A 23,498-nucleotide genomic window follows, 5' to 3' on the forward strand; every position below is an offset into this window, starting at 1 on the left:
ATGCCATTTTCATTTTAAGACATGGTATAAGAAACAAACCTGTTTTGTTATACACCCTCTTTATTTGAAAACCGTGTCAGATCTTGTGCGCAAATGAGACTGGGAAAACTGTTGACGTGGATGTGAGTGGTGTCCGTGACTGAGAATGACTGTGGATGTGAATTATTTTTTATTCAGTTTCATTCTTGAGTGTTCCTGCTCACGCTGAAATAGTATGCACCTTCTGAACCATGATGTCAAAGGCACACTGACAAAAAAAAAAAGAGAGACTTAGGTGAAAGAGCTATTATCCTAGTTATATAAGACTAGCAAAATACCCATGCTTCGCAGCACCAAAGTACTGCCTTAAAATTTTTATTAAGAAGAAAATTAAACCTTTTTAAACTGAGGGAAAATATACCAATAATTATTTGTTAAGGATCTCTTTGTATACCACATTGTGAGTTCGGCCCTCCGGTTGTAATATGACCAAGCTGTGTGCTGAGCTTACTCTTGAGCATGCAACGTACAGTTGACCATGTGAACAGTAATCTTGTTTCAAATCTCACAGCTTGGACTGCTGCTGTCATAATGGGTTTGAGTTTCATGGTTTGTTTCAATTACGACAGTATTTGTAGGACTTGTGTTGAAGAGACATTCGACATCTGTCAAGCGTTGTAAGTATACAACCGGTTTCATCGATAACTTCACATCCAGCTTTTGAGAGTTTAAACATTCATAAACATCAAAGTGTCCACTACTGAAATCGTCACCTGTCAATCTAAGATGTTTAAGAGACAATTCAGCGGCAGCCATCAACTCACATGCAGATGCACAGGTGAAGGGCTTAAGCATTTCACTCTTATATTGCTCCTGTGTAGTATAATTATCTCCTGTACCGTCATCAGTCCACTCCTTCAACCTGTCCCAGTCATTCAACACATAAGACACAATGTTCCTCCAGATATCAAGAGTGAGCCTGATATGGCCGTGCAATATGTAACAAAGAGAATGGAAAAGGCAGGTGCCATCTCTGGGCATGGAAACCACTCGGTAAGTGACAGTTCTTTGATCGATGGTGATCACCTCGATAGACATGTTAATGGGGGTACGGTTGGAATGATAAAGGAAATGGGTACCTGAATAATGTAAAGCAAGTGTAAAATACCTAAACAATAACTATAATCATAATAAATGAACAATAAAACAGTGGAGAAGCAGTGGATTAAATAAAAAAGGCTGTAGTTATCAGCAGGGAGACGTGAATCCCATGGCGAAGCAAGGAAGGTACCAAATTTCTTGAAGATGGGATCATATGTAATAAAGACCGTTGAAAAGTTCAATATAGCGGCTGACAGTGGCATCATACCACCGAAATAAGTACCAAATTTCATTCTTCTACCTACACGGGAAGTGAGAGACTTAGTGATGTTGAAAAGTTCAATATGGCGGCTGGCAGTGGCATCATACCACCGAAATAAGTATGTACATTGGTTTCGGTTAGCGCAGGGATGCCGCCTACCAAATTTCATGAAGATGGGGCCATGAATAAGAAAGTTCAACATGGCGGACGTTGTCAACTGTTATGACCGTTATGCGTAGAATTTCGAAATGAAACCTGCTTAACTTTTGTAAGTAAGCTGTAAGGAATGATCCTGCCAAATTTCAGCCTTCTACCTACACGGGAAGTTGGAGAATTAGTAACGTTGGAAAGTTCAATATAGCGGCTGACAGTGGCGTCATACCACCAAAATAAGTACGTACCTTGGTTTCGGTTAGCGCAGGGAAGCCACCAACCAAATTTTGTGAAGATGTGGCCATAAATAAGAAAGTTCAACATGGCGAAAGTTGTCTACTGTTATGACCGTTACGCGTAGAATTTCAAAATGAAACCTGCCCAACTTTTGTAAGTAAGCTGTAAGAAATGAGCCTGCCAAATTTCAGCCTTCTACCTACACGGGAAGTTGGAAAGTTCAATATGGCGGCCGACAGTGGCGTCATACCACCGAAATATGTACATACATTGGTTTTGGTTGGTGCAGGGAAGCCACCTACCAAATTTCGCGAAGATGGGGTTACCCTTCTACCTATACAGGAAGTTGGAAAATCAGTAACATTGGAAAGTTCAATATGGCTTCCGACAGTAAGTACGTACATCGGTTTCGATTAGCGCATGGAAGCCGCCTACCAAATTTCATGAAGATGGGACCATAAATAAGAAAGTTCAACATGGCGGACGTTGTTGACTGTTATTGACCATTATGATCGTTGAAGTTGAAGAAGTTGAAGAATTAGTGAGTCAGCGGGGGCTTTGCCTTTTATTAGTATAGACTAGTAGAATACCCGCGCTTCGCATCGGAGAAGTAGTGTGTTAAAGAAGGTACGAAAAAGAAAAGGAAAAATTTTAAAAATAACATAACATGATTGTTAATGTAATTGTTTTGTGTATTTGGTGGCAGCGTCACAAAGTTATTTTCGTCTAGCTGCATCAGAAAATGTACCACGCATGTCTGACACGCCTCCTTTTTACTGTTTTCTCACAGCTTGGATTGCTGCTGTCATATACACACACACACATATATATACATATATATATACACATAAATATCTTCATATCTATATACATATCTACATATACATATATATATATATACACATACCTATCTATATCATATATACAACATACATACATACACACACACAAATTATATATTTGTGTGTATGTATGTATGTATGTATGTATGTGTGTGTGTATATATATATATATATATATATATATATATATATATATACACACATACATATACTTGTGTGTATGTTTGTATGTGTCTATATGTGTGTGTATAGCTTTGGTCACTGAGTGCAAGGGAAAAATAATAAAATATAGTCTACAAGTTATTAAACAGTAAAACATTAACGTTTTAAGAAGTACAGGTACATTGAGCACTACTAGAATGGTTATGGTAAACTACATTTTAAAGACTGTGTAACATAACAGGTAATGTGAGAACTAACAGCAGCTAAAATGTATATGGATCATCTCTCGGTAGTAGATCCCTTTTGAAAGGCGCTACACGACGGCTGTGGTATAGAAATTACATTTTCTATGTGAACGCTCAAATTTGTGCCTCTGGTAATGTGCCTTACCGGCAATTAAAGAAAATTATTTTTGTGTCCTCTGCAGTGTTAAGAGAGAAAGGCTTTGGTTTGGGATAAAAGGAAAAAAGGTGTAAAGAAAGGAAAGTTGCCTTTTTCTTTTATATAGTATAGAGAGATGTGTTCGCTGACGTTATGATCGCCTTTTGGGGACAGTCGCGGTGGGTCTTGTGTAGACAGGTGAGACGCCCCAGCCATTAATCGGCTGTGATGGCACTGTCAGTCCTCCACTCGTTTGCGTGTCTTCATAATCCGAGCTGACGACCTCATAATCGTGATAATGCAAAAGAAAGTGTGAATCGCCTTTAATATTATTTTGCCGTGGTGTAGAAAAGGGGTCCGTGGTTTGCACTTGTCTGGGCTATAGCGCAGGGGAGGATGAAAAAATTAAAAGTGCTCACTTTGACTTAAGGCAGAAGCGCAGTCAGCGCCTCAAAGGTCGGCACAGCTATGCACGCAGCTGGCTGCTCGACTTTTGCTGGGCAGTAGACCCCTTTTGTACACATGTTCATGATATCAAAAGTCTCAGCGCTCTTTGGAGGTAATTCATATATTATATATATAGCAAAATACCCACGCCTCGCAGCGGAGAAGTAGTGTGTTAAAGAGGTAATGAAAAAGAAAAGGAAACATTTTAATAATAACGTAACATGATTGACATTGTCATGAGTGTTGCTGTCATATATATTCCTGCCTAATTATTCCTGCCTATTATTTTTTAACGCGTTATGGAGCACATGCATCGAAGCTTCTCAGCTGTGCTTGTGCTAAGAAAAGGAAAGATTTTAAAAATAACGAACACGCATTGTCAATGTAACCTTTGTAAGTAGTGCCTGGAGGATTCAGTGTGGAGAAACTCTAGAGACAGCGTGTATTAACTTGTGGATTTTTCTGTGAGTATTTGGTGGCAGTCTGACGAAGTTGCTTCGGAAGACGGCGTTAGTCGCGGAGCTCAGCTCAGAGCGAAATGGCGTAAATGGGAGGGGAGATGATGACGTGACTCCCCAACCCGCCTTAACTGTCAATCCCCCACAAACACAGTCTCTCAGAATTTGCATAAGCACACCCCTTCACCTACTATTTTAACTTAGTTACAAAGTGATCAAAACTCTCGTTTATATCCCGCCCCTCTCATTAAACTTGTATCCTGCATTACCTGTGGGCATGTGAAACGCCAGCGGTAGCCTGTCTATGAACTTAATTTAAAGTTTAGGTTTACACCTTGCTTTCTTTCCGAGGTAGCAGCACTCATGAATATGGTAGTATATGTCACTTGCTCGCTTCTTATTGTTTCGCTGCCTTCTCAATTATATAATGCATGTTTTCTTAAGCGCTTTTTGGAGGTCTTCCTGGTTTTCTACGTACTGCGTTGACAGTCAGTTCACGTGATTACGTGGGAGGCGTGATGATGTCACACAAACTCCGCCCCCACGCCTTTCCAGCTCAACTCCATTACAGTTAATGGAGAAAAATACCTTCCAGTTATGACCATTAGGCGTAGAATTTCGATGAAATTAAACCTGCCCAACTTTTGTAAGTAAGCTGTAAGGAATGAGCCTGCCAAATTTCAGCCTTCTACCTACACGGGAAGTTGGAGAATTAGTGATGAGTGAGTGAGTGAGTGAGTGAGTGAGTGAGTGAGTGAGTGAGTGAGTGAGTGAGGGCTTTGCCTTTTATTAGTATAAACTAGCAAAATACCCGCGCTTCGCAGCGGAGAAGTAGTGTGTTAAAGAAGCAATCAAAAAGAAAAGGAAACATTTTGAAAATAACATAACATGATTGTCAATGTAATTGTTTTGTCACTGTTGTGAGTGATGAGTGTTGCTGTCATATATATATATATATATATATATTTGCACACACATAAACATATATATATACATATCTATACATATACACATATATATATACACACACACATATATAAACATATATATACATATACATACATATCTACATATATACACACACAGCTATTTCGTATCAGTGCAATACGCTGCATGTTAAAACGGATAACTCCCGCTCTTATGTGCAAGTCTGCGTGGATATTATGAACCATCAGTATTTGTTCAAGTTCTATTTAAATTTTAAATAGAAGGAATTTTTATTTAGTCGACAGAAATATCTTTGGTAGGAATGGTAAAAACAGACAGGAATATTATTCCTGAATAAATCAACTCAAACCTTAAACAACTTATAATATTTTGCTCTCCATAAAAATATATCCTGTCTAAATTATACAAGTTAGAAATAAAGTAAACGTTAAAAGAACAAACATTCAAATTTCTTTACTCTTATGTAATTTTATATAAAAAATAAACTTAGATTTTAAATATCCCAAAAGATTTTGCTCTCCATAAAAATATATCCTGTCAAAATTATACAAATTCAAATATGAACATGCTGCATAACAAAACCTGGAAATATAAATAAAATGTGTTCCTTTCAGCAATAACAAATCAAATCATTCAGTTGTCTTTGCTCATATGTCATTTTAGAGCTGGACGCCTGGCATCTTTTTTTGGCAACAAGTTCGTTTATGTTTGGTGTGAGGTTCTGTGTTGTGGAGATTCTCAGGATGGATTGCAGGTGCTCATCAGTGAGGCAACTCCTGTGTGCTGTTTTGTTAGTCTTTATCACTGAGAAGAGCTTCTCACACAGATACGTGCTACCAAACATGCACAAGGTATGTAGACAGACTTTTTTTGTTCTTCAAAGTCACCAAAGCGCCGTGCAAATTCAGTGCGCTCAGTTTATCAGCAAAGTGCGTATTTGGGAACACCGTAGTGACGACTTGGTTCAACATTACTTGGCAACAGGGAAAGTGGGACAAGTTGCACTGGTGCATTTGTGTCTCCCATAAAAGCAGCTTCACTTGAAATCACTTTGTGATTGTGCACGGGTAAAAACATTCGCTTAAGTGTCAGATTCTTATTTAATTCTTGTCCTTACTGTATCTTCTGCATTGCATTCAGGTCTTTCAGGTTACCGTGATGTTTTGTCTCATAGTGCCGTCTTAGATTAAATTCTGTAATTACAGCCACATTAGCTCCACAAATGAGACACACGGGTTCAGTAAACATATACTCAGCCTCCCATCGCTTTTAAAGGCTCTATTTTCAGAATCAACTTTTCTCTTCAGCATCGTGTGAGCTAGCTTCGCAATAACTTGCAGCATCATAAGCTAGACTTGATTAACGCGTAAGTGTTCGGCCAAGGCAGCTGAAGCGCTGCATTATGGGATCTGTAGTTTATTGTGTTACCAGCGCTTCATATACCCGGGCCATACCAATAATACAGTATATAAAATGATCTCGCGGGCCGGATATAATTACATGCCGGGCGGATGTGGCCCGCGCCCTTGAGTTTGACACATATGGACTAAATAGAACTTGAAAAGATATATTTTTCAAATGTGATCGCAATTCAGATAGAGTTGACGCAAGACTACAGCCTGCATGCCTCAATAAGTCATCCTCCTCGCTCTTACTTTTTACCGCTCATCTAATGAATACACTGAGTATGGCTTTACCAAAACAATCATTGATGGCGAATAAAGTATCCATTATTCGAGTATGTAGATCGGGATATATATATACATATATATATACCCGCGTATCGCAGCGGAAAAGTAGTGTGTTAAAAAAGCTATGAAAAAGAAAAGGGAACATTTTAAAAATAACGTAACATGACTGTCAATATACAGTATTTGTTTTGTGAGTGTTACTGAGTGTTGCTGTCATCAAGGATTTGATTATCATTATTTCTTTCAATCAGGTTCGTATTTGTAGGATGTGTTGTGTTCAAGTTACATTCCGTGTTTGTCAATCGTTGTAAAGATGACAGGTTTCATTCATCGATTCGTTTCTTACTGCATCAATAAACAGCTCGTCTTCTTCTTTATCTGAGACCTGACACACTGCATGCACGGGTTTTTTTACACTGTCTTCCTTTAGCGGGACATTGACTTTTTCTACCGTGTGCTTTGTTTCCGCAGTAGCTGGATTTATGAATATGCTTGTATGTATCAGACGCTTCATATTTTTTGCTGCCTTTTCAATTGTGTAATTCGGTTTTTGTTCAGCGCTCTTTGGAACTGCTGTTTTTATCTGTGCACGCGCCAGTTCACGTGTGCGCCGGTGTACATGCATCGAAGGTTCCCAGCTGTGTTGGTGCCATCTCGCTATGTCCATGGCTGTATTTAATGTTGCCTTAGTCCTGGCACTTAAAACTTTCTCTCGCAGTTTCGCTGAGTTTGTGCCAAACACCACCCTGACCATCTCATCTTCCTCTGCATAAGCACTGTCGTTCACCCGTGAATATTTAGCCTTGAATATGGTTGTCACTCGCTCGCTTCTTATTGTTTCGCTGCCTTCTCAATTATATAATGCATGTTTTCTTCAGCGCTTTTTGGAGGTCTTCCTGGTTTTCTATGTACTGCGTGATTACGTGAAAGGCATGATGATGTCACACGAAACTCCGCCCCCACGGCGTTCAAGCTCATCTCCATTACAGTAAATGGAGAAAAACAGCTTCCAGTTATGACCATTACGCGTAGAATTTCGAAATGAAACCTGCCCAACTTTTGTAAGGAAGCTGTAAGGAAAGAACCTGCCAAATTTCAGCCTTCCACCCACACGGGAAGTTGGAGAATTAGTGATGAGTCAGTGAGTGAGTGAGTGAGTGAGTGAGTGAGTGAGGGCTTTGCCTTTTATTAGTATAGATTCATAAATATTTCAATAGATTACAAAGCATAATCTATGGGATGTTCCTATAACCCCCATTAGTTAAGTGAAATTGGTATATTCAAGCTATTTGTATTTGCTCTGACTAAACCTTATTCTATAGTTAGTGATCAGCCTTGCCTTGTGTAAGGTGTAGATGACATATGGTTTTAAACCGTGCCTGTGCACGTGCCAATGGGCCTTTTGAGTGTGTACCCTAATTCATAAAACAGCACTTATTTAAGAGCACAGCCATACATTTAAAGCGTACAGAAGAAAAAATTAAGAACCTTTAAGTATAGAAGATAAGAATCTTTAAGTAAAGAAAGAACTTTTAAGTACAGAAATAGCTGATGTTTCTCAAGAAAAGATAAGTTTAGAGAAAATACATCCATCCATCATCCAACCCACTATATCCTAACTGCAGGGTTACGGGGATCAGCTGGAGCCAATCCCAGCCAACACAAGGCGCAAGGCGGGAAACAAACCCCGGGCAGGGCGCCAGACGACCACAGTAGAGGAGATACATTTTTCATTTTTTTTTGCCTTTTATTCTACGCGTGTAACTACTTTTTCTTTTATTCTTGAGTGAATTATTTGCTTTTAAGTTTCATTAAATATTTTTAAAACAAACTTTTGGACTGAGATATTTCTTTCATCACACGTTTTACCTGTGCTTGATCTTGCCTTATACTTCGGCAGCTACACTAGGGATATATGACATTTGGAATAATTAATTTTTTGACCTGTATTGTACATTTCGGAAAACATTGTTGCACTAATGCAACATTATATTCATTTGCACACCTTCATGTTGTTGTAGTCAGTGACAAAAGTGGTCACATCGGGTCACGAACGTCTCAGACCACGTACAAATCGGGTGTCGCAGGTGGCTGGGTGTGGTCACCAATCAGCCACCTACTTAAGGAGCCGCCGCCCTGCAATCAAGGCTGGAGTCGGGTGAGGAGGAGGACAAGGTCGTGGCAGTGGAGGCGAGGAGAGGCCCATGTGTTTTGTGTGAAGACAGGGGCTAGTGAGAGCCTGGACTGTGTGAAGAAAGTGGCTATTGAGAGCCTAGACTTTGGGGGGGTTTGGTGGCGGTGCACTTAGCTTTTATAAATAGTTGTACATAGTGTAAATAAACGTGGGTGAAGGCTAAACCGGTGTCTGCCTGTGTGTGTCCGGGCGCTATACTTCACACGGGTTACGACCTGAAAGTTAGCCAAAGTTTTGCATCTGTTCATGACTACACTCGATGGTCACTTGATGAACAAGCCAGTTTTCCTTCCAGTTCGTACGCTTCGATGATTTCCGCACGTATTCAGTCTCTCCCTGTACAGTACATTGTTCTCAGTCAGATGTGCATCACGCAGAGGGACTTTGTGGTATACCACAGCTCTTGTCAAGAGGTCTGTTTTAAATAAATAATCGCTGCGCTACAGCTGCCACGTCCTCTTCATAAATAGAAGCGTGAGGCAGCTAAAGGGAGGAAAAAGAAAAGAAAGATGGAGGTTGCGGAGTGAGGAAGTAATCAGGAAGCAGTGTGGAAAGAACCGATGCGAACGAGCAAGCGCATGCTTGCAGGCAGGGACCGTGACCCCAAGCAGGGATGTTTGACTGACACTCGGTGGGGCAGAAGGAAGCGGTTGCTCCAGCTGAGCGATCAAGGAGCTGGAGTGACCAGAAGGAGGACGGCTGACCATGTAAGGCTGAGAAGGCAGCGAGGGTCAACAGTTGAAGAACGAACCGGGCTTGTTTTAAAAGAGACTGCTTCCAGCATTGTTTTAACCTCATTGTATTTGATTAAGACTTTTTTCTATTGGATTTTAACCTCCACTCCACTGTTTTGATGGGATTAGTTATTTATTGAAGGATTCTGAAAGCACTGCACTTTATTTAATTTGGACTTTGTTTTAATTGTTGATTTGTTTATTTTAATAAAAGCACTTGGCACTTTTTGCACCTTCCCCTGGCTCCATTGTACAGTAGTGCCTCACTGTCGTGCTCTTCGGTAACATTACCGACGGTTACGGGTTCAAGGGCTCCGGGAAGTCAGATGGAAGAATGCAGTGAACCCGCATCATCACAGACTTTATCTCAAAACTGTAATCTCCTCTCCACCCTCCTCACTTCCTTCATGCCAGAACTCGACTCATGCGAGGTTAGTTTCCTTGGTTGTTTATGGTTAGTTCTAGTATAAATTACGGATTTTTCAAATGTTCATTTTTTTTCTTTGTGTTTAAAACTCATTAAAAAAAAGTGTTTATAACGAGCGGTTTGTAAGGCTATAGCATGTACTCTTGCAATGTTAGTTTTCTCTGTTCAAGGTTTTCTCAGTGTTATTCAATGTTTTTACATTTAGTTTACTATTACAATGTGCATTCTATGGTATAATTAACTATTTTTGTGCTTAAAAATCTTTAAAAAAATATTTACATACAGTTTGAACGGTACGGAAGAACGAGAACGTTGGCAAAATAAAGCTGCAAAGATCGAAAGTAAAGCAGAAAGAAGACCAGGACTCGTTGACTTATATGATTTTCTGGAACAATGGGCTACAATTACCATGGATCCAATGTACGGCGCCGCCTACCAAAGTCATACCTTCAAGAAAGAAAAGGACTGATCAAGAGAAGTATCCTTTGAAAGGCAGACTGAGAAAAGGCAATTTTTCTTGAACCTTTGCAACTGCTGCAGAAAAAAGAAATACAGACATCTCAGTTATAAAGGCAGAGACGGCTAGTCATACACACGGTAAGCACTGTCTTTTTTGCAATGAAAATCATGAACTTAATAAATGCAGAGCAATCAAGAAAATAACTTACGAAAGTATATTCGACTTTTTGAAATCTAATGGCTTATGTTTTAAGCGCCTTAAACAACATCTTAGTTAAGAATGTGTAGAAAAAATTAAATGCTAAATATGCTCCAGTCATTCGGCATATGAATAAGGAAAATGGCACCGAAAATAAAGCCACGCATCCTAAAAAGGAGAAGGCTAAGTCGTAAAAGAAGAGCATTTCTTCTTCAAATATTTCTGTGGAACCATCAGAGACTTGTATGGCTATTGGGGCCGGAAAAGACGGTGTCTTAGCTGTAATTCCCATTAAAGTTAAGTCTGAAATGAGTGAAAAATGTGGAGAAACATATGCTCTAAGAGATTCTGGCAGCACAGCTACATTTTGCACAGAAGGTTTGCAAGAGCAGTTATATCTTTCTAGAAGAAAGTCTCTCATTTAAAAAGGGACAAGGTAAATAAACAGAAATTAGTAAAATGTTCAGTTTTAACGGAGTGACAAGTTTGTGGGGTAGAAGAAAACACATTTTTGATTTACCTGAACCTTATACCTGTGAATAAGGAGAACATTCCTACGCAAGAAGATGTCATGAAATGGTCTTATCTAAAAGACATTCATCTACCTCAGATAAAGGCTTTTTTGTTAATAGGTACAATGCTCATAAAGTCATGGAGCCATGGCAAATCATACATAGTGAAGGTGAAGGTCCTTATGCTATGAAAACAGTGCTTGGATGGACTGTTAACAACCTACTAAATGATAAAAGACAATGAAAGACTGCAAAAGTATTCAGTCAGTCATGTGTCAATAATTGAGATAGAACAAATGTTACTCCAGCAATACAATACAGACTTTCCAGACCACAACTGTAAGGAGGAGGAAACGTCACAGGAGGACATTAAGTTCATGCGCATAGCCTCAGATTCTGCCAGTCTAGTAGATGGACACTATTGTATTAATATGCCTTTTAAAGATTAAAGTACCAAATAATCGTTGCATTGCAGAACAATGTACTATTGGACTCAAAAGGAAACTTACAAGAATCCAACATTCTATGAGGATTACAAAATTTTCATGAAAAAAATTTCAGACAAAAGATATGACATTAAGGTACCCATTGAACAGCTGACCCTCGAAAGGGAAAGAGTGTGGTATCTACCTCACCATGGAGTATATCATCCAAAAGCAAATAAGATCAGAGTGTTTTTTGACAGTACAGCCACTTACCAAGGCTTCTCTTTAATTGAACAGTTGCTGAATGGACCTGAATTAACTAATACACTCATTGCTCTCATGGCAGATATTAAATCAATGTTTTATCAAGTGAACGTTCCAGATGAAGACACTGATCTTCTTCATTTCCTGGGGTGGCCCGAAGGTAATGTACACAATGGACTAGAGGAATACAAAAGGAAAGTGCATCTTTTTGGTACTACTTCATCACCCAGTTGTGCCTCTTATGCTTTACAAAGAACAGCAGATGATGCCAGAGGCACATCCCCAGAGAAAGCAGTTAACACTGTACTGCACAATTTCTGTGTTGATGACTGTTTAAAGTCAGTTGCTACAGAAGAGCAAGCCATAAAATTGACCAAAGATCTTCAAGCCCTCTGTTTAAGGGAGGATTTTATCTTACGAAATGGATAAGTAATAGCAGAGCAGTCTTGTTGTCCATTCCTGAAGATAACAGAGCAATACATCAAAAGGACTTGGACTTAAGCCATGATTTATTACCAGTTGAAAGAGCTTTAGGTGTTCAATGGTGCTCACAGACTGTCAGTTTCAAGTTCCTACTAAAGCTGCAAGATAAGCCTGCTACAAGACTCTGGTATTCTGTCAGAGGTCAGTTCAATATATGATCCACTTGGATTTTTAGCACCAGTCATATTGCCTGCTAAGCTTATTTTAAGAGAACTGTGTAAAGAGAAATATGCTTGGGATCAAGAAGTGGAGGCTATGTCCAGCAATGGAAAAAATGGATCGACGATTGGCAGCTACTTGTGGATTTCAATGTAAACAGGTGCATTAGACCACCCAGATTTGGTCACATAATGTCTGCACAAATGCATAATTTTGGAGATGCTTCAGAAGATGAGTATAGCACTGTTTCCTACCTCCTCCTAACTAAAAAATAACATAAGAGACATTGTTCATTTATAATGGGGAAATCAAGAGTGACACCACTGAAACCTGTCACTATACCAAGGTTAGAACTTACAGCAGCAGTGGTAACAGTCAAAATGGATAAAATACTAAAACAAGAACTAAAGATTCCCGTGCAAGAGTCAATTTTTTTTGGAATAACAGCACCCCTGTATTAAGGTACATTGCAAATGAAAGTGCACGCTACAAAACTGTTGTTGCCAACAGAATTGCAGCGATAAGAGAGCACTCTCAACCCTCGCAAAGGAGGTACATTCCATCAGCACAAAATCCTATGGATGAGGCATCAAGAGAATCAACAATAGAAAGCTTCATCAAAATTATGACTTGGATACAAACCCCAAACCTCCTACTACAGCCAGAGCACAAATGGTTTAAGAGACCAGATGAAGTGTCTATTAGCGATGATCCGGAAATCAAAAGGTGTATAGTAAATCTTACAAGTGTAGAAGAAAAAATGGAATCAGTAATAATATTTGTGGACTACTACTCAGAATGGTTCAATTTAAAGAAAGCACTAGTGTGGTTCCTTAGGTTTAAAGAAGTGCTGCTGTGTCTGAAATAAGAGAGAAAGGTGACAGACAGACAGACAGACAGATAGATAGAGATACTTAATTGATCCCAAGGGGAAATTCACATAATACAGCAGCAGTATACTGATACAAAAAAAAAAATATTAAAGAGTAATAAAAATGCATGTAAAAACAGACAATACCTTTGAATAACTTTAGCATTTACTCACCCGGGTGGAACTGAAGAGTCGCATAGTGTGGGGGAGGAACGATCTCCTTAGTCTGTCAGTGGAGCAAGACAGTGACAAAAGTCTGTCACTGAAGCTACTCCTCTGCCTGGAGATGACACTGTTAAGTGGATGCAGTGGATTCTTCATGATTGACAGGAGTTTGCTTAGTGCCCGACGCTCTGCTACAGATGTTAAACTGTCCAGCTTTATTCCTATAATAGAGCCTGCCTTCCTAACAAGTTTGTCAAGGCGCGAGACATCCTTCTTCTTTATGCTGCCTCCCCAGCACACCACCGCGTAGAAGAGGGCACTCGCCACAACCATCTGGTAGAACATCTGCAGCATCTTATTGCATGATGTTGAAGGACGCCAACCTTCTAAGGAAGTATAGTCGGCAATATATATATATATATATATATATATATATATATATATATATATATATATATATATATATATATACACACACACACACAGACAGTCAACCTAAAACACTAATCACAGAACAAATAAAGGAATACAAATCAACAATGAGGCTGAAGCCACTGTCTCTGACAAACTTGTCTAAGGCAGAAAACAAAATTATTTACCTCAGTCAATTACAAGCTTACCCAGAGCAGGTTGAAACCTTGAACAAAAATCAGCATGTAAAGAAAAGTAGTAAAATCAACAAGCTGGACCCAGTCCTGCAAGAAGGAATACTGAAAGTTGGAGGAAGACTCAGTAAATCTGATATGCCAGAAGAAGGGAATGATCTGTCACCAGAGTGAACTCCCGGCCCAAGAGGTAGTACCTCAACTGCGTAATTGCCCATTTAATTGTAAGGGTTTCCCTTTCCACCACTGCATATCTGGGGCCTTATGTATAATGCCATGTGTAGAACTCACACTATAACATGGCGTAAACACAAAAGCGGTAAAGTGCGTATGCACAAAAAAAATTCCAGATGCAGGAATCTGTGCGTACGCAAACGTCCACGTTCTTCCGCTACATAAATCCCAATCAGCATGAAAAGTAACGCACATGCACGCGCCTGCTGTCCCAACCCAACTCCTCCCAGAATTACGCCTCTTTGAATATGTAAATCAATATAAATAGCCCTTAAAGCTCAGCATTCTGTGTAAAGACAATGGCAAAACCACGAGGAAAAATAGAACAATTTCAGCTAATACCAAGTGGAAGCAAGGAAAAACTTGGTATTTGTTGGTTTAAACAGTAGTATAAACAAGATAAGGAAACTGATCGAGTGACATAGTATGTCGGAGAAATTCGAAAGCTCAAGTTCACAAAGTCACACAGTCCCAAAATAAAAAAGAAGTCGCATATCAAAGTCACAGTGAAAAGGCGAGTCGTATCCCACCGTCTGAGTTTCATATGAAAGCTTATTAGGGTGTAGAGAAAAAAAAAATAGGCACACAGTGGGGAAAAAGCACGAAATGTCAACTTTAATCTCGAAATTTCTACTTTAATCACGTAGTTTATTTTGTCATTAAAGTAGAACATCATAAACTTCATCTTAAAATCGTTTAATTTATTAGTTTCTCAAATCCCATCGTAACTAAAGTAGTATATTAAATGCTTTGTTTTGTATTTGATCTTCTATGTGCTCTATGTGTGTGAATCACTATGTGCTTCTTAAACCGGCTTTCTCCTCCTCTGATAGGACACAGAATCCATTACATTCGTATTATTACAGCTCTCTGAATAAGTAAAATACTGAGATGTATACATGATATTTTCATTATGACAGGAGTTAAAGCATGTTATTAAACATGGGAACATAGTGGCGCAGTGATTGTGTGTGACCTTCGATGAAATAATTTATTGCAGCAGTACTGTCTCTTTCAAATGTACTAACCTCCAATTCTTGTCCTTCCTTTTCTTTCTCCAAATACCCAATCGCAACACAATCAGCTCTGTAATAGATGTAAGCTTATAACGCTGATTCTTTAAAACCTTTAAGGAACATTGAAATATCTTCGTAGTACATGTTTAATTATTCCATCCTTCACACCAGTCCCAGTGAAGCATACAGTGCGAGGCAGGATCAATCCGTGAACGGAGCGCCAGATCCTTGCTAGCATAGCGACACCATGCTCTTTAATTATTAACAATATAGATTATTTAAATAAAGTTAAAGTTTTATCTGTATAATATAAGCAGCATTTTGCTGCATTTCATCTTAAAAATGATATCATCATCATATGTAAATACGTGCTTTATAAAGTGGTTCAGGTTGTGCAATATTATAACTGTATTGCAAGTTTACAGTGAGGTAATTGTACTTATAAGTACAAACAGTTCTATAAGGAGCAGTTGATGGAGTGATTGATCGCGTTTAGAGCTCTTGGAATGCAACTCTTTCTGAACCGTGAGGACCATACAGGAAAGGTTTTGAAGCGTTTGCTGTGTGAGAAGCAGTTCAAATAGGAAGCATGGCTGAGGCAGCATGTGCTTGATGCTGTATACCGGTAATTATCTTTCTGATCAGCTGCTCCGAGTGGTGCAGTGAGAGTAATATGGAAAAAGATGATCCACTGTGGCAACCCCTAATAGGAGCAGCTGAAAGAAGAAGAAGAAGGTGCAGTGAGAGTAAAAACGCTAAAGCAGCTATGGTACAGTGGAACCTCAGTTCACAACCATAATTCGTTCCAAAACTCTGGTTGGAAACCGATTTGGTCATGAACCGAAGCAATTTCCACCATAGGATTATGTGTAAATATAATTAATCCATTCCAGACTGTACAAACTGTATGTAAATATATATTTTTTTCGATTTTAAGCACAAATATAGTTAATTATACCATAGAATGTACAGCGTAATAGTAAACTAAATGTAAAAACATTGAATAACACTGAGAAAACTGTGAACAACAGACAAAACTAACACTGCAATAGTTCACGATATAGTGCTAGGAACCGCTCGCTAAAAACACTTTTTTTTTTTTTAATGTGTTTAAAGCACAGAGAAAAAAATGAGTGTGTGTGTGTGTGTGTGCCTCTGTCTCCTCCGCCTCTCTGTGTGTGTGTGCCTCTGTCTCCTGCGTCTCTGTGTGTGTGTGTGTGTGTGTGTGTGTGTCGCACTCTCTCTCCCTTGATCGCTGCACAGGAAGAGACTAAACATGTACAAACCTAAAGGGAAACTGGCTTGTTCATATACCGAGTGTGTGGTCGTGAACCGAGGCAAAAGTTTGGCGAACTTATTGGTTGTAAACCGAGTTGTACTGGGACGTTCGTGAACTGAGGTCCCACTGTATTTAGAATAGTTTGGCCATTCTGTGGACCATTATATTGTTACAGGTTAATTACAATCAGATGCATTAAACTAAAAAACAATATGCGGTTAATTTCAGTGTATTTATAAAGCCGCGTCAGGGATGTGGATCTGAAAAAGAAAGATAAACCACACAGGAACAGTAGCATTGCTTTGACGCTGGGTGCAATACCAGGTAGAGAACTTGCGTACGACAGGTTATAAGCTACCGTGGAAATGTGCGTGGCTTTACACCAAGTTTAGATTTTATACATCACGATTTGAACATGGAAACGTTCGTACGCAACATTTCTGTGCGTAAGCACCGTTTATACATGAGGTCTCCCGATCTAACAGTTTCCGGCTCAGGTACATGTCACTTTAGCTCAGCACGGCCCACAGGCCTGTGTCTGAAGCATCTATCTAGAGAATAAAAGGGAGAGAAAAATTAGGAGCTTTTAATACTGGTGCCGAAGAACCTGTTTTAAATCACAGAATGCAGTGTCCGTCTTTTCAGTCCATACCACCTGATTAAGAGCCCACTTCTTTGTTAAGTCAGTCAATGGTGCCGCTCTCTCTGAAAACCTAGGTACAAACCGGCGGTAGTACCCAGCCAAACCAAGAAATGCTTGGACATGCCACTTGGTTCGCGGACGGGACCATTTAAAAATGGCATCTATTTTTGAACACTGTGGTTTCACGGTACCCCGACCCACCAGGTAGCCCAAATATTTAGCATCTTTCAGTCCAAAGAAACATAGGCTTCTCCTATTGCCCGTAATACCGCAGTGACCTGCTGTATGTGTTGTTTCAATGTGCTGGAATAGATGACGTTATCCAGATAAGCAGCACTACACGCATTATTGGGTCGGAGCACTTTGTTCACCAGATTCTGGAAAGTTGCAAGAGCCCGTGTAACCCGAATGGAAGGACACGATACTGCCAGTGTCCACTAGGGGTGCTAAACACTGTCTTCCACGGCTTCAGCAAGTTCATAAGGGCCTTGCCAAAGGGCGAGTAATTTAGAATGGGAGGTGGAAACTAATACCATGACATGATCCCCCGGATTGAATTTTCGGAACATTGTGCCATGGTTATAATAACGGGCCTGTGCTGCTTGTGCCTCTTCCATATGACTTTTTAGAATAGGTTGGATTTTCCCAAATCTATTCCGTAATTGCGCGATACAGTGGTGTGAAAAACTATTTGCCCCCTTCCTGATTTCTTATTCTTTTGCATGTTTGTCACACAAAATGTTTCTGATCATCAAACACATTTAACCATTAGTCAAATATAACACAAGTAAACACAAAATGCAGTTTTTAAATGATGGTTTTTATTATTTAGGGAGAAAAAAAAATCCAAACCTACATGGCCCTGTGTGAAAAAGTAATTGCCCCCTAAACCTAATAACTGCTTGGGCCACCCTTAGCAGCAATAACTGCAATCAAGCGTTTGCGATAACTTGCAATGAGTCTTTTACAGTGCTCTGGAGGAATTTTAGCCCACTCATCTTTACAGAATTGTTGTAATTCAGCTTTATTTGAGGGTTTTCTAGCATGAACCGCCTTTTTAAGGTCATGCAATAGCATCTTAATTGGATTCAGGTCAGGACTTTGACTAGGCCACTCCAAAGTCTTCATTTTGTTTTTCTTCAGCCATTCAGAGGTGGATTTGCTGGTGTGTTTTGGGTCATTGTCCTGTTGCAGCACCCAAGATCGCTTCAGCTTGAGTTGACGAACAGATGGCGGACATTCTCCTTCAGGATTTTTGGTAGACAGTAGAATTCATGGTTCCATCTATCACAGCAAGCCTTCCAGGTCCTGAAGCAGCAAAACAACCCCAGACCATCACACTACCACCACCATATTTTACTGTTGGTATGATGTTCTTTTCTGAAATGCTGTGTTCCTTTTACGCCAGATGTAATGGGACATTTGCCTTCCAAAAAGTTCAACTTTTGTCTCATCAGTCCACAAGGTATTTTCACAAAAGTCTTGGCAATCATTGAGATGTTTCTTAGCAAAATTGAGACGAGCCCTAATGTTCTTTTTGCGTAACAGTGGTTTGCGTCTTGGAAATCTGCCATGCAGGCCGTTTTGCCCAGTCTCTTTCTTATGGTGGAGTCGTGAACACTGACCTTAATTGAGTAAAGTGAGGCCTGCAGTTCTTTAGACGTTGCCCTGGGGTCTTTTGTGACCTCTCGGATGAGTCGTCTCTGCGCTCTTGGGGTAATTTTGGTCGGCCGGCCACTCCTGGGAAGGTTCACCACTGTTCCATGTTTTTGCCATTTGTGGATAATGGCTCTCACTGTGGTTCGCTGGAGTCCCAAAGCTTTAGAAATGGCTTTATAACCTTTACCAGACTGATAGATCTCAATTACTTCTGTTCTCATTTGTTCCTGAATTTCTTTGGATCTTGGCATGATGTCTAGCTTTTGAGGTGCTTTTGGTCTACTTCTCTGTATCAGGCAGCTCCTATTTAAGTGATTTCTTGATTGAAACAGGTGTGGCAGTAATCAGGCCTGGGGGTGGCTAAGGAAATTGAACTCAGGTGTGATACACCACAGTTATGTTATTTTTTAACATGGGGGCAATTACTTTTTCACACAAGGCCATGTAGGTTTGGATTTTTTTTCTCCCTAAATAATAAAAACCATCATTTAAAAACTGCATTTTGTGTTTACTTGTGTTATATTTGACTAATAGTTAAATGTGTTTGATGATCAGAAACATTTTGTGTGACATACAGTACATGCAAAAGAATAAGAAATCAGGAAGGGGGCAAATAGTTTTTCACACCACTGTATATTCCAAAATATTTGTAGAGGTGAGAGCCTCTCCTTCCCAGCCTTCTTTCAAAACATCCAATATACTAAGCGTTGTCGTCCGTATAATAATTTAAAAGGTGAGAGCCCCGTAGAGGCTTGAGGGACTTTCCGATAGGCAAAGAGAATGAGGGGGAGGACTTGATCCCAATTCCTCCCATCCCCGCTGACCACTTTGCGAAGCATCTGCTTTGAGAGTCTGATTAAACCTCTCTACTAGACTGTCGGTTTGAGGATGATACACCACGGTCTTTAAGTGCTTTATTTTCAGTAACTTAGCCATTTCCCTGAATGTCTCTGAGGTAAAAGGCATCCCTTGATCCGTTAGGACTTTTTTTGGAATGCCGAATGCACAAAGACCCCTACTAGTTTCCGTGCAATTGCTTTAGATGTAGCGGAGCGCAAGGGAACAGCTTCTGGATATCGGGTAGGCATAATCCACAAGGTCTGATTTATATTTATGTCTTTGGGGTGAAGGCTCTAAGGATCCTACAATATCGATCACGATTTTTTCAAAGGGGACATTAACTAAGGGAAGGGGAATGAGAGGAGCACGGTCCCTCCTAGGAATTTGCTATAACTGACATTCCGGACAAGAAACACAAAAACGGCGTACCTCCTCGCTAATTCCCGGCCAATAAAATCTGAGCTTAACCCGCTCAAAAGTTTTTTGGGGAATAAATGGCCTCCAAGGAGGTGGACGTGTGCTAATTCACAAACCTGTTGCTGGTGGGTTCGTGGTATTAATAACAATTTTCAGACCTCAGCCCCATGATCCGTGACCCGATATAATAGATCCTTTTCTATTGCAAAGTGAGGTCCTTGTGGTATGGGCTGGTGTGTGCGTTAGACGTTGACATGGACTACTGCATTTTTTTCAAATTTAAGTGAGTCATCATTCCACTGCTCCCTTTTAAAAGCAGCCGGTGTTTTTCTATATTGAAAATGTATGTCGGAGAGAGGATCCGGTCTGACCTCAAGGGGAGGGGATTCTTCCCGACTTGTCGAGGCGCGGGTGGATGACATATTCGACTGCGACGGTGCAGGAATCTCCTCATCCTCCTCGTGGGCTTCCGTATCTCTCTCTGCCAGCAGTGTACACGGCATGGAGACAGCCTGAAACAAGTTATCCGTATCTACAGTATAACGAGGCCTAAGTTTTTATTGGGAGTAGTCAATAGTTTACCACATTTATTTTCAGACCAGTCCCGCCCGAGAATTGCTGGAAAAGGTGGATTAGGGTGGATCGCCATGGGGAATTTTTTTAGCCGTATTAGCTCGTATTCAATAACGTCAGAGGGTTGGCAAGAGTGCACAAACTGTTCCCTCCCTTCCACCTACATCCCGCCTCGTTCCTTGGTAGGTCGCATGCCCAGCAGCCCGGGAACTCAGACACAGGCTCCGATTTATGTGGAAGAGACTTATTTTGTAGGCCATAATCTCTAGGAAATCCACTAGAGGACTGTTCTGCTCTCCCAGATTTCGAGACTGGCATGGGTGTTTTTATGAGTCTTATAAGCTCTTCTATAGAATAGAAATCTCCCCAGTCGGCTGGGCAAAGTTTTTGGGGAGGCTCTTTAAAAAAATAAAGCAAGCTACATGCTGTACTATTTGGTAGGTGGTCAGTTCAAATGGCCTTACCCATAAGGCCACCTGGTCCCAGAGTGCCACAGCCTGCCCCTGGTTTGATCTCTCTGGATTGAATTCACAATTTTTTATAATTGTTGCCTGCTGGACTGGGGATAGCCCATATTTAACTGGGACATCAGTCCCAATGGGCGGCTCAGCTTTCTCCTCTGAGAGGGCATAATAAGCCCTTTTTGTTTCATTCCCAGAAACCAGCCTACGTCTGTGTGTCCCTTTCACACTCTCCACTTGGTAAATTACAAGCCCCGAAACTCAGCCCCAGTACTTTCCTACCTGGTAAGTGTCATGTCCGTGTCCCGGTTTCTTCTGGGACATCATCCTGCTGACTACTCCACTATGATAATAATACAACACAGATATCATAAAAGAGTTGGGGCAGCCACCCGTATATTGTTTTTCCCGCCTGAAAAAGTTTAGGTTTTTCAGCACGATCTGGATAGAACAGAGTCCACAACAGAATTGATTACAATAGTCAAAGATAGAGGTTTTAAAGGCCCATAGAGGAAGTGATGTCATCAAAAGGGCTGGAACCAGAAGTGATGTCAGTACATGGCCTGGTGTCAGAAGTGACGTCAGCAAAGGGGCCGGCTTCGGAAGTGATGTCAACAAAGAGGGGCTCTGTCTCCAGAAGTGATGTCTTCTGAGGTGCAGGAACCTTGCAGGATTTCCCGGTCAAGGTCTGCAGGGTACTGAGAAAGACAGCCAACGCACTCTGCCGCCCCTTGGTCGTATGTTTTATTACAATTAATCAGACCCTTTAGCTGCCTCCTACTCACATGTGTGTGACAGTATCTTACCGTCACTTGAATATTGTTTTTAACTCAGTTTTATTGAGTGTTCCTACTCATGCTGAATTAGTATGCACTTTATGGTCGATGATGTCAAAGCCTTTGTGCTTTGGTTTGATGGATTATCACCATGACTACTGAAGGCCTGTGTGTTGGAGCTGGGGAGGCCTCTACAGTGCATCTTCAACCTGAGCCTGGAACAGGGGAGAGTCCCGAGGCTTTAGAAAACATCTTGCATCACCCATTCCCAAAGGTATCACGTCCTAGTGAGCTAAATGACTTCCGGCCTGTCGCTCTGATATCACATGTGACCATGGTGATGAAGACCATGGAGCGGCCGCAGCTTCACCACCTGAGGCCCCAGGTCCGCCATGCCCTCGACCCTCTGCAGTTCGCCTATCAGGAGAAGGTGGGAGCAGACGATGCCATCATCTATATGCTACACCGATCCCTCTCCCACTTGGGCAGAGGCAGTGATGCTATAAGAATTATGTTTCTGGACTTCTCTAGCACCTTCAACACCATTCAACCTCTGCTCCTTTGGGACAAGCTGACAGAGATGGGAGTAGATTCATAATGGACTATCTTACAGACAGACCTCAATATGTGTCTCGTGAACTACAGGTCTGATATTGTGAAACGTTAACATTATACAAAGTTATTGTCTGTTCTACCTGCATTTTTATCACTCTTTAATTTAGAGTTATAGTTGCCTTAGTGGCACTGCAAACCTGAGGTTGCCTCAGCAACAGACAAATAACCCTCGGCAGACACCTCAACTGCATTTTGGCATCTTAAAAGATTTCAAAAATCTCACAGTACACACACATATACATACATGCACACAAACAGACATACATATATTACATTAGAATTCAAAAGTTTGGAATCACCAAAAAATGTTTCAAATGCTTTATATTATTATATTACAATTATATTACACTGATACCAATACATTGATTTAAAAATACAGCCAAGACATTACTAGTGTTACTAATAGCTATAACTGTTTTAAATGATCAATTTTTATTTTATTCGCTTATTCATATAAGGATTTTGCTGAATCTCTAGTATCAATCAGTTCTGCTTAATTCCATCTTAATTGGCTTGTTATTTATGCTTTTATTGAGATCATTTCTTTACACTAAACAAGAGCAGCGGCCCCAGCAAGGATTTCCATAGGATTTAAAATGTTCTATACCCATTACTTTATGTGTTTAATGTAAGGAACACCCATCGTCACACTACTCTTTAATGTTCCAGTCTGATTACTAACCTTTCATGAGATATCTTACCAAAAACTTCATAGCATGTATATAATTTCATGATTTCCAACATATTACTGAAGCCTGATTTCCACTGTCTAAACTAATGCTCTGTAATACATAGCATTACCTGATACATGTTGTATATTAATTTTA

General features: G+C 40.3%; 1 protein-coding gene across 2 annotated transcripts in view; it reads right to left on the reverse strand.

Annotated features, from left to right (window-relative positions):
* Nucleotides 1-23,498, reverse strand: part of ankrd27 (ankyrin repeat domain 27 (VPS9 domain)) — a 668,625-nt gene that overhangs the window by 351,035 nt on the left and 294,092 nt on the right. The window lies entirely within an intron of this gene.

Source organism: Polypterus senegalus, chromosome 9, assembly GCF_016835505.1.
Source record: "Polypterus senegalus isolate Bchr_013 chromosome 9, ASM1683550v1, whole genome shotgun sequence".
NCBI classification, from domain to species: domain Eukaryota; kingdom Metazoa; phylum Chordata; class Cladistia; order Polypteriformes; family Polypteridae; genus Polypterus; species Polypterus senegalus.